This window comes from Nicotiana tabacum, chromosome 21 (genome assembly GCF_000715075.1).
Source record: "Nicotiana tabacum cultivar K326 chromosome 21, ASM71507v2, whole genome shotgun sequence".
In the NCBI taxonomy this organism is placed as follows: Eukaryota; Viridiplantae; Streptophyta; class Magnoliopsida; order Solanales; family Solanaceae; genus Nicotiana; species Nicotiana tabacum.
Window position 1 is genome coordinate 78555887 of NC_134100.1, and position 7747 is coordinate 78563633.

A 7747-nucleotide genomic window follows, 5' to 3' on the forward strand; every position below is an offset into this window, starting at 1 on the left:
TAGCATCTCCTTCTCGGTCACTGTGTAATTTAGTTGTGCACCACTCAAAGTTCTACTTGCGTAATATATTGGATGCATGACTTTTTCTTTGAGCTGCCCAAGCACTGCTCCCACAGCATAATCGCTTGCGTCACACATCCGCTCAAATGGTTGCTCCCAGTCAGGTGCAACTATGATAGGTGTTGTCACCGACCACTTCTTCAATTCCTCAAAAGCTACCCTGCAGTCATCAGAAAACACAAAAAGGGTGATCTTTTTCAAGCAATTTACACAAGGGGTTAGCAATTTTGGAAAAATATTTTATTAACCGTCTATAGAACCCGGCGTGGCCAAGGAAACTTCTTATTGCTTTGACAGAAGTTGGTGGTGGAAGATTTTCGATCACATCAACCCTTGCACGATCTACCTCAATGCCCTTACTCGACACTAGGTGCCCCAAGACTATACCTTCATGTACCATGAAATGACACTTTTCCCAATTGAGTACCAGATTAGTCTCGACACATCTTTTCAGCACTCTTTTCAAATTCCTTAGACAATCATTGAATGAGTCTCCCACCACCTAAAAATCATCCATAAAGACCTCCATGATGTCCTCTACCATATCAGTGAAGATGGCCATCATGCACCTTTGAAATGTAGCAGGTGCATTACACAGGCCGAACGACATCCTCCGGAAGGCGTAGACGCCATATGGACAGGTGAATGATGTTTTCTCTCTATCTTCCGGGGCAATAGAGATTTGATTATACCCCGAGTATCCATCCAGAAAGTAAAAGTGGTACTTTCCAGCCAATCTATCTAGCATTTGATCAATGAACGATAATGGAAAGTGGTCTTTCCGGGGTGGCCTTGTTCAATCTTCTCTAGTCCATACAAATTCTCCATCCTGTGACTGTTCTTGTTGATATCAACTCATTGTTCTCGTTTTGCACTACAGTCACCCCACCTTTCTTAGGCACACATTGGACTGAGCTGATCCAGTTGTTGTCGGAGATGGGGAAAATGATCCCCGCATCTAACCACTTTATCACCTCCTTTTTCACAACTTCCTTCATGTTGGGGTTCAAACTTCTTTGATGTTCTCTGGAAGGTTTGTGGTCATCTTCCAGTAGAATCTTATGCATACAGAAGGTCGGGCTAATCCCTTTAATGTCTGCAATGGTCCAACCAATTGCAGTTTTGCACTCACTCAATACCTGCAAAAGTTGTTCTTGCTGCACATCTAACAAACCAGATGAGATAATAATAGGTAAAGTTGAGTTAGGTCCCAAGAAAGCATACCTGAGGTGAGGTGGTAGCGGTTTCAGTTCCAACTTTGGTGGCTCTTCTATCGATGGCTTAGCTGGAGGAATTTTTCTTTCTTCTAAGTGCAAAGGCTCAAATTCGAACTCTCTTTTCCAAAACCCTTGGCCTTCAAGAGCCAGCACCCACTCCGCCAAATCCTCTCTATTTACTTCATCTAAGTTCAAGAGACAAGCTATTACAGGGTCTTTAGCATTCAAGGTCTCATCTTCCTCCTCCAAAATTACATCCACGACTTCTATTAGAGAGCAGTTAGCAATTTCACTTGGTCACCGCATAGGTTTCTGCACGTTGAATGTTATCTCTTCATCATTTAGTCTCATTTTGAGCTCTCCAGTTTCACAGTCAATTAAAGCTTTCCCAGTGGCCAAGAATGGTCTTCCCAAAATTATGGGTATCTCCTCGTCAACCCGGCAGTCTAGAATGACAAAATCTACTGGGAACACAAACTTCCCAACCTGTACTAATACATCATCAAAGATACCAGAGGGCTATTTCACTGTCCGGTCGGCTAGCTGTAGTAACATGGATGTGGGTCTGGCTCTTCCAATGCCTAACCTTTTGTAGATAGCCAAGGTCATCAAGTTTATGCTTGCCCCTAAATCACACAATGCTTTAGCAAAATCATAGCTGCCTATCATGCATGGGATTGTGAAACTCCCTGGGTCTGATAACTTCTCAGCTATGGGTCTCTTTACGACTACACTACAGACCATAACAGTGGATAGGTCTTGGAAGTCGAATTTCCGAGACATTAAATCTTTCATCATTTTGGCATACCCAGGTATCTCTTGCAACGCATCAATTAGTGGAATGTTCACCTTATTTGTTTTAATATCTCCATGAATTTCTTATATTGCTCGTCCTTCTGATATTTTGCTAATCTCTGCGAGAATGATGTTGGAAGTTGCTTCTTTCCTGTGATTTGAGTTTTATCTTGCTCAGGCACTACTTCTACTGTCGTTTCTTGTGCTACCTTAGTCTTCTTCGCAACCTTTTTTTCTTTGCTTGTGCTCTCTTGTGCATGTTGTACCGTCACCTCAGTTAACCCTGTTGAATCATCTATCTCAATGGGTACTGGCATAAGTGTTTTAGTAGGTCGGCTTTCGTGAGCAATCTCTTGCTCCGGATCTAGGTCTCTACCATTTTGTAGACTCACTGTCATAAGCTGATTTGGGCCCTGATCTTTTGGATTGACTTGTGTGTCTGCAGGTAACGTCCTTTGGGGACGATTGTTTAGAGCCACATAAATCTGTCCTAATTGAATCTCAATAGCCTTTATCGCTGATTCATGTGAGTCTACTCTCTCTTGCATTTTTCCAGAGGGCCCAATCAGTTGTTGCAGCATTCTGTTATTGCTGTCAAGTATTCCCTTAAGTTCAGTGAACCCATCATCTTGTCTCACAATCTGTTATTGTTGAGGTTGTTGATAAGCCAGCTGCTGATTTTGCTGGTTGTAACCTTGTTGCCTTTGGTAAGGCACCACTTGACCCTGTGGTCGCATAGCTCTTGGATTGTTGCTGTTATTGTACTGCTGTTATGCTGGTCTATATTGTTGATTCTATTGCCCCCAATTCTGACCACCTTGCCTCTGTCTCCCATAGTTGGCCACATAGTTCATATCTTCCTGATAGTGCTGGTTGTCACCTTCCGCACTCCACGAGCATGCATATGGTTAGTTAATGCATGGTGTACATAAGCCCCCATTAGTCGCATCAACTATGTGTACCTACTGCTTCTGGCTTGATTCATCGATCTTCTTGGTGAGGATACTCATTTGTGTCATCAGAGTGGCCATATTTTTGGCTATAGAGTTGTTTGGATCCAAAGCCACAGAGTGAACTACAGGAGTGATCATAGAGTCTCTTGTCATCCATCCTGAGTTTTGAGCCATTTTATCGAGTAGGATCTTGCATTATCTGAATGATTTGCTCAAAAATGCTCCACCCGCTGAAGCATCAACATTGGCCTTTAAGCTGTCTGCCAAACCCATGTATAACCTCTGCCCCAACATTTGCTCTGTAATGCCATGATGTGGACACTTAACCAGCATACCCTTGAACCTCTCCCACATTTCTTGTAGTGTTTCTGTTAGTCTCTGCCTGAAGCTCAATATCTCATCAATTTGTTTGGTAGTGTTATTGGGTGGGTAGACTTGTTTACAAATTGCTTGACTAATTCCTCCCAAGTAGTGATGGATTTTATGGGGGAGTGAATTAAGCCACGTCTGAGCCTCTCCCGTCACCAAGAATGGAAACAATAATAGCTTTATTGCTTCCAGTGTCACATTAGGTTGCCTTTGTATGACAAATATCGACAGGAAATTATTTAGATGCTGCTGAGGATCTTCAATGTAAGACCATGAAAACAGTCCCTTGTTCTACAACAAATGTAGCTTGTTGTTTGTGATTTGAAATTATTCCTCTTGTATTTGAGGGACTGCAATTGCGGTTGCCAGATTTTTGTCGGTGGGTTGTGCCCAATCATACAAGGCTACTTCTGGCATAAGAGGCGCCACACCCTGATTGCTCGGTTCATTCGCATTATTTCTGTTATTTGGATTTTTTATTACGTCATCCATTTCTAGTTCGATTCGTTCTGTTGAGTTCTGTTGCTGTTTGTCCTTCTTGTTTGCACGATTCAATGCCTTGAAAACTTTCTCAGGATCTGATAATGCTTCGAACAATTCACCAGTTCTCGAGGAGTTCCTAGGCATGCACCTGTAACAACCAAGACTACAAACGTTAAAATTTTAATGTATTTGGTTTAAAATGAAGAAAAATGACTACACTAAGAATTCTAGCAAGTCTTTTAGCTGCAATTAATACACCGTTAATATCCCCGGCAACGACGCCAAAATTTGATCACGCCCAACTATGCCTTATAAAAAGGACTAAGCGATCGTTGCAAATATATTCCGGCTAATAAGTCCAGAGTCGAATCCCACAAGGAATTAACCTATCAAACACAACTACTAGACTCGCACGAACTCACGCAATCAATCTTCAGAAATATTTAAGTAACAATTTGGATGTTTACTAACTAAATATTACGTAATGAAATTGCAAAAATTAATAACTAACTACTATGGGTTGTAGACAAGAATTGGAATGATCTAAGGTTGTGATTTCCCTTATTGTCAGAATCTTTTCCGCTACGTTTTCTATAAATTTGCCTTGGTACTGCTGTGGAAAGTGAAGGAAATAGGAGAAGCTTGCTTGACTTCAATGGAGTTGGTGAGTGTGTAAGGGCAGTGTATCTGCGTGAGTGTTTTGTAAGGAGTGAAGTGTTTTAGGTTAGGGTTTTGTGTTTTTGTTTAGTTTTGGGCATTTAATTGAGGGAGTTAGAAGCAAATAAGGGAACAAAAATTAAAATAAGCCTGACAAATACTTACCAGGCGCCTTCTGCATTATTACCGTGCCTTAGCCCTCGCGACGCGAGGTCCTATGCGAGCTAGAGGACTTGTGCGCTCTACTTCCTCATGATGGGTCAAAAGGTGAATGTGGGTCATCTGATCCGCTACCAAATGTCTTTGGTAAGAACGAGTAAGAAGGTCGATCGAATTCCATTTGCCAATTTTTTGACTCAGTTCTTAAGACATGAGGGGGTTGAGGAGGACATAGAGTTTGACCACATCATTGATCAGCCCATACGACAGACAAACATCACTAGTGTCCGGGTGAAAGAAGAGACTTCCTTGCCATCGTTGACAGGTGCCGAGCGCAATGCTCGTGATGATAGTTTTATGGCCCATTTCTATGGGATGATGGATTTGCAGCTGAGGATAGGTGGTCGGTCGGCCACGACTGAGGAGAGGACCTTATTGGACGCTCATGCTTAGTAGCTGGTTGGACGAGGTGATGGATACAGACTTCCAGATGATGAGGACATTAACACACCTGAGCAGTTCGAGGCTGAGCCAGACCAGTGAGATGATAATGATGATGATGATGAGGAGGAGGACACACATGAGGAAGAATGGGCAGCCTCAGAGGATGAGGGCGACGATGCAGCATGACCAGGGAGTTTTTCCTTATATCCTACTCATTTTTCTTGTTTTGTCATTTTGTACATGCACTAAGGACAATGCATGATCTAAGTGTGGGGTGGAGACTTATAAATATTAGTTTTGCTTAGTTGTTTTAGTTAATTGTTTTAGTATTTGTTTTTAGTTATTTGTTATTAGTTAAAAAAATAAAAAAAATTGGACTCTTTCCGACGATGGATCTCCTAGACAGTTTTCTTGAGGGAAGTAAGTCTAAAGAAAAACCACCCAAAAAAAAATGATTTTCTTGTAGGTAATGTATTAATTTCCCCTTAGTTTTTCTTTGGGCCGCGGTTCATTTCCAAGTGCTTTTAGTTGAAACGGATGTAGTTAGTTTTAATTTTTAAGAGTAGGAACCATGGGGCTATGTATTTAATTACAGCAATATCTCTTAGCTTTGTTATGCCTTGAGAATAGTTAGTACTATGGTTGTGACGCTTAGGCTCGGATTTTGACTCTAGTATAAATACCTTAAATCATAGATTCTTAATTTTGCTTAACTGCTTGGACTAGAGTGTCGTGATGAAACCAATCCTGAGTGAGTTATGTGCCATGTCTGTGTGAGGTTTGTATGTATTCTGTGCATTACGTTTGATGTCTAGAACTTGCTCCGTGTGTGTGCAAAGCGAAAAAGTAGTCTTGTTCAGTCTAGAAAGTCAATCTAGGAAGTGATAAAGGCATTTCTTTGTTAAGCCAGATATATATAGTGTACCCACCTAAATATTATGTATCGTAGTTAACCCCGTTGAGCCTATAATCCTGTTTCTTTGGTAACCACATTACAAGCCGTACCCCTTTATTTGAATCGACCATATATTTGAACCCTGTCACCTCTCATGAGCACTTGAATTGTGATGAATTATGAAAAAGTTAAAGTGTGGGGTATTGAGTTGGCTTTTGAGTGGAACAACTGAAATAAGGAGAAAGGTGCACCGTTTGATAAAAAAATATATATGTCAATAAAAGCCACTTGGATTAAGAAAAAAGAAAAAAAATAGCTATATTTTATGAAAAATAATTCTTGATGGTGGTGGCTAGTGATATACTGGTACTTAAAGAAGTAGGGGAGAATATAAAGTGAAGTTAAGGTGGAGTTTTGGTTTGACATAAGTATGGACTTGAATATTATAGTGTATGTATTAAAGTGCTTAAGGGAGGTGTAGTCACTTATATCCAAATGTATCCTACCCGACCCGCAACCTACATTACAACCAATCAAATTCCTATTTGATCTTAGACTGAATGAGCTCGATTAGTAGAGTATTATACTACGGGCAAGCCTATGGTGCATCATTTGTAGCATATGAATGTTATTTCTGAGAGCAAGTGAATTTTTCCTATCTTGAGTTCCTACGTTCTTAAAATTCATTGTGTGTGGAACTAAGCTCTTTGTTGGGTGAGGGCGCGTGATTCATAAATGAAAGGTAATGTCGTTGACCTCCATGTTAGAGTAAGTAAGTGAATTGTGAATAAGTCATGGTATTTGTGAGTCAAATCTTGAGGCGAGGATGTTACACCTTGGTGCTTAGACTATTTTAAACATTCTTGGTGTAATGAGTTAAGGGAATCGGTTAAAGAGGTTGTGTCTATAAGTGTATCTTGATTGCACGAGGACGCGCAATGTTTAAGTGTGGGGTATTGATGTGTGGCTATAATTCCATAGTTTCGTACATTATTTGCCTTGCATTTCATATGCTTTAATGATAAAATATATTTTATTTGTGCGTAATGGAGTCTATTTTGTGTGTAGCTGAATTAGAGATTAAATTAGAGAAAAAATGAATACTTAAAGTCTAAAGCGTGCTAAAAAAACAGTTGAAAAGAAGAAGGAAAGAAGTGAGCAGCTGACAAATGAAAAGTTGGCGAAGCCAGGCATAGAGCAGGCGTTAGAACAGGCTGGGCGAGCTCTTTAGCTCGCGTGGGAGCTGGCGAAGCTAGGCTTGGGGTGAGGTCCACCAAGCTGTGAAGCTGGGAAGGCAAGGCAGAAGGCGAGCTCAAGTAGGCGTTACACCTCGATTGTCGGAATCTTTTCCGCTAAACATATAAATAGTCATTAAACACCATTTTGAGAGGGGATTTTTGACCTAAGGAGGCAAGAACACACTAGGAGCAAGGCGGAGAATTCTTCTACGAGTTTTTCACTTCCTTCTTCCTATTTCCATTATTGGTTATGAATTCTAGTATTGTAGTTTTGCATACTATTATGAATAGCTAATTTGTTATCTAGAGTTTTGATAGAATTGTCGAAATCTTTTTCGCTACGCTTTCTATAAATTTGCCTAAGTCTTCTCTATCGATCATGAGCACTCTAGCTGTCATAACTTTCTCCCGAGTAATTACTACAATTTACTAGACATATTCTCCCGAATTACACTAGCTGGCATTAATTACGGCTCA

The 7747-nt window shown here is 40.7% G+C and overlaps 1 non-coding gene across 1 annotated transcript; it reads left to right on the forward strand.

Moving 5' to 3' along the window:
* Positions 1–3329: 3329 nt before the first annotated feature.
* Positions 3330–3436, forward strand: LOC142175660 (small nucleolar RNA R71). The gene has a single exon (XR_012704753.1). It is a non-coding gene; the product is annotated as a small nucleolar RNA R71 (small nucleolar RNA).
* The last annotated feature ends 4311 nt before the right edge of the window (positions 3437–7747 follow it).